General features: G+C 35.2%; 1 pseudogene; it reads right to left on the bottom strand.

The window, feature by feature from the left end:
- Nucleotides 1-1,292: 1,292 nt before the first annotated feature.
- On the bottom strand, nt 1,293-7,790 carry LOC132481622 (zinc finger protein 277-like; annotated as a pseudogene).
- Nucleotides 7,791-11,242: the final 3,452 nt, after the last annotated feature.

Below are 11,242 nucleotides of genomic sequence, written 5' to 3'. Positions count from 1 at the left end.
AGAGTAATAAGGCAAAAAATAAATAAGTAAATAAAAAAGAAAGAAGGAAAATTTATACAAATTGGAAAAGAAATAGAAGTGTCACCATTTGCAAATGACATGATATTATATAAAGAGAACCCTAAAGTTTCCATCAAAAACAGAATATTAAACACATTCAGAAAATTGCAGGATACCAAATTAATATTTTTTTAAAAAAAATCATTTGTGTTTCTGTACACTAATAAAAACCATCTGACAAAGAAACTAAGAAAACAATTCCATTTCCAACTGTATGAAAAAGAATAAGAAACTAAGGAATAAATCAAAACAAGGAGGTGAAAACTGCACACAGAAAACTATAAAATATTGATGAAAGAAATTGAAGAAGACATCAAAAAATGGAAAAATATTCTGTGCTCACGGATTGGAAAAATTAATATAGTTAAAGTGTTTGTATTATCCAAATCCATCTACAGATTCAATGCAATCCCTACCTAAGTTCCAATGGCATTTTTTGCAGAGATAGAATAAACAATTTAAAATTTGTATGGAACTGCCAAGACCCCAAATAACCAAAGCAATCTTAAAAAAGAATAACAGAGCTGAAGGCATCATACTCCTTGATTTCAAGCTATTAAAAAGTTATATTAATCAAAGAGTATGGTACTGACATAAAAATATGTGCATAGATCAATGGAAAAGAATAGAAATCTCTGAAACCCACATATATGGTGAATTAATATACAACAAAGGAACAAAGAGCATACAATAAAGAAAGGACAGTCCCTCCAATAAATAGTGTTGTGAAAACTGGGCGTCCACATGACAAAGAATAAAACTGGACCAATATCTTATACCATATACAAAAAATAACCCAAAAGGGATGAAAAGCTTGAAGGTAAGGCTTGAGATCACAAATCTTCAAAAAGAAAAGATAGCTTGTAAGATTCTTGACATCAATCTTGGGCATGATATTTTAAACTTGACACCAAAAGCAAAGGCAACATAAACAAAAATAAACAAGTTGGACTATATCAAACTAAAAAGCTTTTGCACAGCAAAGGACCATCAACAAAATGAAAAGAGATCCTATCAAATATGAGAAAATATTTGAAATCATATATACGCAAAATATACGAAGAACCCATACAACTCAATAAGAGAAGAAAACAAGCAAATAAATAATTTGATTAAAAATTGACAGAGAGAGCAGCTAGGCCCATGAGCCATGGCAGCTGAGCCTGTGCATCTAGAGACTGCTCTGCAATGGGAGAGGCCACAACAGTGAGAGGCCCGCGTATGGAAAAAAAAAAAAAATTGACAGAGGACCTGAATATACATTTATCCACAGAAGACATACAGTTGGTCAGTAGGTATATGAAATGTTGCTCAACATAAATTATTATCTGGGAAATGAAAATCAAAACCATAATATGACATCATCTCATATCTGTTAAAATATCTATTAAAAATATCAAGTGTTGGAGAGAATGTGGAGAAAAGGTAACAAACCTTGTGCACTGTTGGTAGGAACTTAAACTGGTACAGCACCTATGGAAAACAGTATGGAGATTCCTCAAAAATTCAAATTATATTCAATAAATACCATATGATTCAGTCATTCCACTCCTGGCTTTATCCAAAGGAAAGAAAACATTAACTCAAAAACATATCTGCAAAGCCACATTTATTGCAACAGTTTTACAATAGGCAAGACATAGAAGCAACCCAAGTGTCCATCAAACAATGAATGGATAAATTATATATATATATATATAATTCTACTATAATAAAGTAAGAAATATTGCTATTAGTGAGAAAAATGTGGATGATACTTGAGGGCATTATACTAAATGAAATAAGTCAGACAGAGAAAGACAAATACCATATGATCTCAGTTATATGTGGAATATAAAAGTAAATGAAATAAGAGCAAAAATAGACAAATGGGACCTAATTAAACTTAAAACTTTTGCATAGCAAGGGAAACCATCAACAAAATGAAAAGACAACCTATTGAATGGGAGAAACTATTTGCAATAAGGGATTAATATCCAACATATATAAACAGCTCATGCAACACAACATTGAGAAGAACCAAAAAACTTCATTGAAAAATGGGCAGAAGAACTGAAGAGAAATTTTTCCAAAGAGGAAATGCAGATGGCCAACAGGCATGTGAAAAGATGCTCAACATTACTAATCACTGGGGAAATGCAAGTCAAAACCACAATTAGATATCACCTCACACCTGTCAGAATTGCTATCATCAAAAAGAACACAAAAAAAACAAATGTTGGTGAAGATGTGAAGAAAAGGGAAGACTATTGGTGGGGATGTAAATTGGTATAACCACTGTGCTAAACAGTATGGCGATTTCTCAAAAAATTAAAAATAGAACTAATATATGGCCTAGCAACTCCACTCCTGAATATATATCAGAACAAAACAGTAATTAAAAAAGATACATGCATCCCAAAGTTCATATCAACATTATTTACAATTGCCAAGATATAGAAGCAACCTAAGTGTCCATCAACTGCTGAACGGATAAAGAAGATGTGAGATATATATATATATATATATATATATATATATATATATATATATATATATATATATATATATATATATATATCACATCCACACACACTGGAATACTACTGGAATACTACTCTGCCATAAAAAAGAATATAATGTTGCCATTTGCTGCAACATGGATGGACTTTGAAGGCATTATGCAAAGTGTAATAAGTCAGACAGAGGAAGACAAATACTATATGATATCACTTATATGTGGGAATCTAGAAAATGCAACAAAGTAGTGAATATTATGAAAAAGAAGCAGATTCACAGATATAAAGAACAAACTCGTGGTTACCAGTGGAGAGAGGTAATATAGGAGTAGGGAAGTGGGAGGTACACAATATTAGTTGTATGATATGGTAAAATGATTGTACAACACTGGGAATATAACCAATGTTTTCTAACTGTAAATGTAGTTTAACCTTTAATAATTGTAGTAGAAAATCTGAATACAGATATAGAAAGCAGATTGGTGGCTGCCAGAGGCAGCGGTGGTGGGTGGGAGAAATGTTGAAGGTGGCCAAAAGGTACACATTTCTAGTTACAAAATAAATAAACCATGGTTATGTAATGTGCATCATGGTGAATATAGTTAATAATATTTAATTGTATATTTGAAAGTTGCTGAGAATGTGAAATTTAAACATTCTCATCACATAGGAAAAGAAGAATTGCAAGTGGGCATGGTGATGGATGTTAACTAGACTTATTGCAGTGGTCATTTTGAAATGGATACCAATATCAAACCATTTCATTGTACACCTGAAACTAATATAATTTTATATGTTGATTATATCTAATTTGAAATATTCTAAAATATATTATGTACTATTCTCTTAAAATCAAATATTAAATGGTAAAAATATGCCTAGATTTTACTCTATTGTTATTTGCATGACCAAATAATGTAGAAGGTGCCTTTCTTACAGATTTTGCAATGGTACAAACACACGTCAAAAAAAATAGCAAGAAATTAACAAACCAAAAATCCTCTAAAGATTTACTGTGGCACTTCTTCATGTGATTGAAGTATATGGAGTAGTATATGAAGATGTGAAAGAAATTATATAAAAATTTTGTTCTTCAAAATAAGTATCACATTAGTACTTGATTTTCAGTTAAGTACTTCATTTGTTTGTTCTCTCTGGACAAATTCTGTCTTCCTCTATTTCTTCAGCCTCTTATTTGTAAAGAATATTTTTTGGTTGACTTTGGAACAACATATTAATTAGCTACACTCAGTTCTTACTGGAGTTTTTCAGTGATTTGTTTTGGTTTAGATTTTCTTATAAATGAGGATTAAACAATCTTTAGAAAACTTTAATTGTGAAATATATTGAGAGATAGCATTCCTATTTTATAAACAAAATAGAAATGGAGAAGCCATTTGTTTGCTATCACTGAGAAAATGTGTGATTGATGGAATAGAGAATCAACTTGTTTCAGTTCTACATTTATTTTTACAGAATTTATTTTCCAAAGCCCACTGGCAATAATGAAAATCTAAATAATTACCTAACAAATAAAATTACTTTGGAAGTCTACAGCTATAAAATAAATTACTTATAAATTAATCAAATAAACTAGTCCTTATGATCCAATGATTGTTGGAATAATCACAATTTGTTTGCTATTAGAACAAACCCAAGAATCCTTAATAACATTCAAGATTTTCTCATCTTAATACCAAGCATATAAAAATTAATTGAAATGAACAAGGAAGAGAAAGGAAAGAAGAAGTAGATAATGATAAAGAAGAGGGATTTTCTTGGTGGTCTAGTGGTTAAGACATTACCTTCCAATTCAGGGGATGTGGGTTTGATTCTGGTTGGGGAGCAAAAATTCCCACATACCTCACAGCCAAAAAACTAAAACATACAACAGAAGCAATGTTGTAACAAATTCAATGCAGACTTTAAAAATGGTCAACCTCAAAAAAATTCTTTAAAAAAAAAACGGAAAAACATTATAATAAAGAAGAAATATTTTCCTGTGTCCCAAATGGTGTAAAAATGGTATTTTTTAAAAAAGACTGTCCAGGGCTTCCCTGGTGGTGCAGTAGTTGAGGGTCTGCCTGCCGATGCAGGGGACATGCCCCAGTTCGTGCCCCAGTCCAGGAAGATCCCACATGCCATGGAGTGGCTGGGCCCATGAGCCATGGCTGCTGAGCCTGCGGGTCCAGAGCCTGTGCTCCACAAAGGGAGAGGCTGCAATGGTGAGAGGCCCAAGTATCGAAAAAAAAAAAAAAAAAAAAAAACAACTGTGCAACTGAAATACTTTTGATGAATTAAGGTTAAATGAAACAAAAAAGACAAATGCTTAGAAATTCTGATTTGTTCTGGAGTTTTATTGCCTGTCTACACAGAAAACTTACTCTTTTAGCATATAAAGAACTTGTCATATACCTGTGGGTTAAGCATGACTTGTCATTATAAAACTCAAGTTGGGGAGGACCTTCAAGATGGAGGAGGAGTAACACGGGGGCATCACCTTCCTCCCCACAAGTACATCAAAAATACTTCTACAAGTGGGACAACGCCTACAGAACACTTACTGAAAGCTGGCAGAAGACCTCAGACTTCCCAAAAGGCAAGAAACTCCCAATATATCTGGGTAGGGCAAAAGGAAAAAGGAAAATAAAAGAGACAAAAGAATACGGACAGGACCTGCACCTGTAGGAGGGAGCTGTCATGGAGGAAAAGTTTCCACACACTAGGAAGACTCTTCACTGTTGGAGACAGTGGGTGGGTGTGGGGGAAGCTTCAGAGCCACAGAGGAGAGTGCAGCAATAGCGGTGTGGAGAGCAAAGTAGAGAGATTCCTGCACAGATGATCAGTGCCAACCAGCAATTAGCAGCCTAAAGGATTGGTTTCTCACCCTCCGGGGTGGTTGGGGACTGGGAGCTGAGGCTCAGGCTTCGGAGATCAGATCCTAGGGATAGGACTGGAGTGGACACGTGAACACAGCCTGCAGAGGGCTAGTGAACCACAGCTAGCTAGGAGGGAGTCCAGGAAAAAGTCTGAAACTGCCTAAGAGGCAAGAGACAATTGTTTTGATATGTGTGAGGAGAGGGGACACAGAGCACCACCTAAATGAGCTCAGAGATGGGAGCAAGCCCTGGTTATCAGTGCAGACACCAGAGATGGGCATGAGACACTAAGGGTGCCGCTGCAGCCACCAAGAAGCTTGTGTGCAAGCACAGGTCGCCATCAAACCTCCCCTCCCAGGAGCCTGTGCAGCCCACCACTTCCAGTTTCCCGTGGTCCAGGGACAATTTCCCTGGGAGAACAAATGGCCTGCCTCGGGCTGTTGCAACATCATGCCAGCCTCCACCACTGCAGGCTTGCCCCACATTCTGTACCCCTACATCTCCCTGACCTGAGTGAGCCAGAGCCACCAAATCAGCTGCTACTTTAACCTCAACCTGTCTGGGCAGGGAAAAGCGCTCTCAGGTGGCCTACACGCAGAGTCAGGTCCAAATCCAAATCTGCACACCAGGAGCTGTGTGAACAAAGAAGAGAAAGGGAAATTTCTCACAGCACCTCAGAAGCAGTGGATTAAATATCCACAACAACTTGATCTACCCTGAATCTCTGGAATACCTGAATAAACAATGAATCATCCCAAAATTCAGGCAGTGGATTTTGGGAACAGCTGCTGACTTGGGATTTGCTTTCTGTATCTAATTTGTTTCTGGTTTAAGTTTATCTTAGTTTAGTACTAAGAGCTTACTATGATTGGTAGATTTGTTTATTGATTTGGTTCTTCTTTTCCTTTTTTCTTTTTATAAATATATATATATATATATATATATATATATATATATACATATTTTTTTCCTTTTTCTCTTTTACTGAGTGTGAATGCATATGCTTCTTTGTATGATTTTGTCTGTATAACTTTGCTTTTACCATTTGTCCTAGGGATCTGTCTGTTATTTATTTATTTATTTTTGTATAGTTTTTGTAATTGTTATGATTGTTGGATTTTTTTTTTGGTTTGGTTGCTCTCTTCTTTCTTACTTTTTGTAATTGCATTTTTAGTTTTAATATTTCTTTTTTATTTTAATAAATTTATTTTATTTTATTTTGTTTATTATTTGTCTTTAATTCTTTATTTCTCCCTTTACTTTTGAGCCGTGTGGCTGACAGGGTCTTGCTGCTCTGGCTGGGTGTCAGGCCTGAGCCTCTTAGGTGGGAGAGCTGAGTTCAGGACATTGGTGAATCAGAGACATCCCAGCCTCATGTAATATCAAATGGGGAAAGCTCTCCCAGAGATCTCCATTTCAAAGCTAAGACTCAGCTTCACTCAACAACCAGCAATCGACAGTGCTGGACACCCTGTGCCAAACAACTAGTAAGGCAGGAAAAAAACAACACCCATTAGCAGAGAGGCTGCCTAAAATGATAATAAGGTAACAAAACCCCCAAAACATTCCATCAGACGTGGTCCTGCCCACCAGAAAGACAAGATCCCCCCTCAACCACCAGAGAACAGGAACCAGTTTCCTCAAAGAGGAAGTGTACACAACTCACTGAACACAACTTATGCACTGGGGGCAGACTCCAAAAACAATGAGAACTACTAAACAGCAGCCTGTGAAAAGGAGAACTGAAACACAGTAAGTTAAGCAAAATAGGAAGACAGAGAAACACACATCAGATGAAGGTGCAAGGTAAAAATCCAGCAGACAAAACAAATGAAGAAGAAAAAGGCAGTCTACCTGAAAAAGAATTCAGAGTATATTTTTGTGTATGGTGTTAGAGAGTGAACTAATCTCATACTTTTACATGTACCTGTCCAGTTTTCCCAGAACCACTTATTGAAGAGGCTGTCCTTTCTCCACTGTACATTCCTGCCTCCTTTATCAAAGATAAGATGACCATATGTGTGTGGGTTTATGTCTGGGCTTTCTATCCTGTTTCATTGATCTATCTTTCTGTTTTTGTGCCAGATATACAGACTGCCAACAAACACATGAAAGAATGCTCAACATCATTAATCATTAGAGAAATGTAATTCAAAACTACAATGAGATATCATCTCACACCAGTCAGAATGGCCATCATCAAAAAATCTAGAAACAATAAATGCTAGAGAGGGTGTGGAGAAAAGGGAACACTCTTTCACTGTTGATGGGAATGTGAATTGTTACAGCCACTATGGAGAACAGTATGGAGGTTCCTTAAAAAACTACAAATAGCACTACCATATGACCCAGCAATCCCACTACTGGGCATATACCCTGAGAAAACCATAATTCAAAAAGAGTCAGGTACCAAAATGTTCATTGCAGCTCTATTTATAATATCCCAGAGATGGAAACAACCTAAGTGTCCATCATTGGAAGAATGGATAAAGAAGATGTGGCACATATATACAATGGAATATTACTCAGCCAGAAAAAGAAACAAAATTGAGCTATTTGTAATGAGGTGGATAGACCTAGAGTCTGTCATACAGAGTGAAGTAAGTCAGAAAGAGAAAGACAAATACCATATGCTAACACATATATATGGAATTTAAGAAAAAATAATGTCATGAAGAACCTAAGGGTAAGACAGGAATAAAGACACAGACCTGCTAGTGAATAGACTTGAGGATATGGGGAGCAGGAAGGGTAAGCTGTGACAAAGCGAGAGAGACATGAACATATATACACTACCAAACGTAAAATAGATAGCTAGTGGGAAGCAGCACCATAACACAGGGAGATCAGCTTGGTGCTTTGTGACCACCTGGAGCAGTGGGATAGGGAGGGTGAGAGGGAGGAAGACACAAGAGGGAAGAGATATGGGAACATATGTATATGTACAACTGATTCACTTTGTTATAAAGCAGGAACTAACACACCATTGTAATGCAATTATACTCCAATAATGACGTAAAAAAAATAAAAGAATTCAGAGTAATGATTGTAAAGATGATCCAAGATCTTGGAAATAGAATGGAGGAAATACAAGAGATGTTTAACAAAACCCAAAAAGAATGAAAGAGCAAACAAACAATGATGAAAAACACAATAAAATTAAAAATTCTTGTGAAAGAATCAATAGCAGAATAACTGAAGCAGAAGAACGGATAAGTGACCTAGAAGGTAAAGGAGTGGAAATAAGTACCGCAGTGCAGAATAAAGAAAAAGGAATGAAAAGAAATGTGGACAGTATCAGAGACCTCAGGTACAACATTAAATGCACAAACATTCGAATTATAGGGGTCCCAGAAGAAGAGAAAACGAAAGGGACTGAAAAAATATTTGAAGAGGTTATAGATGAAAACTTCCCTAATATGGGAAAGGAAATAGTCAAATAATTCTAGGAAGTTCAGTGAGTCTCATACAGGATAAATCCAAGGAGAAACATTCCAGGACACATATTAATCAAACTGTCAAAAATTAAATACAAAAAAAATATTAAAAGCAGCAAAGGAAAAGCTACAAATTACCTACAAGGGAATCCCCATAAGGAAAAGAGCTGATTTCTTAGCAGAAACACTGCAAGCCAGAAGGAAGTGTCAGGACATATTTAAAGTGATGAACGGGAAAACCTATGACCAAGATTTTTTGACCCAGCAAGGATCTCATTCAGATTCAACAGAGAAATTAAAACATTTACAGTAAAGCAAAAGCTAAGATAATTCACCACCACCAAACCAGCTTTAAAACAAATGCTAAATGAACTTCTCCAGGCAAGAAAAACATAAGACTGAAAGGCGTACAATCAAAACAATTAAGAAAATGGTAATAGGAACATACACATTGATAATTACCTTAAATGTAAATGGATTAAAGGTTCCAACCAAAAGATATAGACTGGCTGAATGGATACAAGAAAAAAAAAAAGACCAGTGTATATGCTGTCTACAAGAGACCCACTTCAGACGTAGGGACACATAGAGACTGAAAGTGAGGAGATGGAAAAAGTTATTCCATGCAAAATGAAATCAAAAGAAAGCTGGAGCAGCTATTCTCTTATCAGATAAAATAGACTTTAAAATAAAGCCTATTACAAGAGACAAGGGAGGACACTACATAATTATCAGGGCATCAATCCAAGAAGAAGATATAACAATTGTAAATATATGTGCAGTCAACATAGGAGGACCTCAATACATAAGACCAATGCTAAAAAGCACAAAAGGGGAAATCAAAAGTAACACAGTCGTAGTAGGGGATTTTAGCAACCCACTTTCACCAATGGACAGATCATCCAAAATGAAAATAAATAAGGAAACACAAACTTTAAATAAAACATTAAACAAGATGGACTGAGTTGATGTTTAAAGGGCATTACATCCAAAACTATAGAATATCTTTTCTTCTCAACTGCTCATGGCACATTCTCCAGAATAGATCATTATCTTGGGTAACAAAACAAGCCCTGGTAAATTTAAAAAAAAATGAAATTGTATCAAGTATCTTTCCGACAACAATGCTATGAGACCAGATATCAATTAAAGGGAAAAAAAAACGTAAAAATTACAAACACATAGAAGTTAAACAATACACTACTAAATAACCAAGAGATCACTAAAGAAATCAAAGAAGAAATCAAAATATACCTAGAAACAAATGACAATGAAATCATAATGACACAAAAATTATGGGATGCAGCAAAAGCAGCTCTAAGAGGTAAATTTATAGCAATACAATCCGACCTCAGAAAAAGGAAAAGTCTCAAATAAACAGCCTAAGTTTAAACGTAAAGCAATTAGAGAAAAAAGAACAAAGAAAAGTTAGTATAAGGAAAGAAATCATAAAGATCAGATCAGAAATAAATGGAAAAAAATGAAGGAAATGATAGCAAAGATCAATAAAACTAAAAGCTGGTTCTTTGAGAAGATAAACAAAATTGATAAACCATTAGCCAGACTCATCAAGAAAAAAAGGAAGAAGACCCAAATCAACAGAATTAGAAAGTAAAAAGGAGAAGTAACAACTGACATTGCAGAAATACAAAGGATCATGAGAGATTACTACAAGCAACTCTATGCCAATAAAATGGACAACCCTGAAAAAATGGAAAAGTTCTTACAAAAGCACAACCTTCTGAGATTGAAACAGGAACAAATAGAAAATATAAACAGATCAATCAAAAACACTTTAATTGAAACTGTGATTAAAATGCTTCCAACAAAAAAAGCCCAGGGCCAGATCGGTTCACAGGTGAATTCTTTCAAATATTTAGAGAAGAACTAATGCGTATCCTTCTGAAACTACACCAAAATATACCAGAAAGAGAAACACTCCCAATCTCATTCTAAGAGGCCACCATCACCCTGTTACCAAAAACAGACAAAGATGTCACAAAGAAGGGAAACTACAGAGCAGTATCACATATGAACATAGATGCAAAAATCCTCAACAATATATTAGTAAACAGAATCAAACAACACATTAAAATGGTCAAACACCATGATCGACTGAGGTTTATCCCAGGAATGCAAGGATACTTCAATATATGCAAATAAATCAATGTAATAAACCATATCAACAAATTGAAGGAGGAAAACAATATGATCATCTCAATAGATGCAGGAAAACCTTTTGACAAAATTCAACACACATTTATGAAAAAAAAAAAAACTCAGAAAGTGGGCATAGAGGGAACTTACCTCAATATAATAAAGGCGATATATGAAAAACCCACAGCCAACATCGTACTCAGTGATGAAA

This window comes from Mesoplodon densirostris, chromosome X, assembly GCF_025265405.1.
Source record: "Mesoplodon densirostris isolate mMesDen1 chromosome X, mMesDen1 primary haplotype, whole genome shotgun sequence".
NCBI lineage: Eukaryota > Metazoa > Chordata > Mammalia > Artiodactyla > Ziphiidae > Mesoplodon > Mesoplodon densirostris.
Note: the sequence above shows the minus strand (reverse complement) of the source record. Positions and strands in the feature narration are given on the sequence as shown.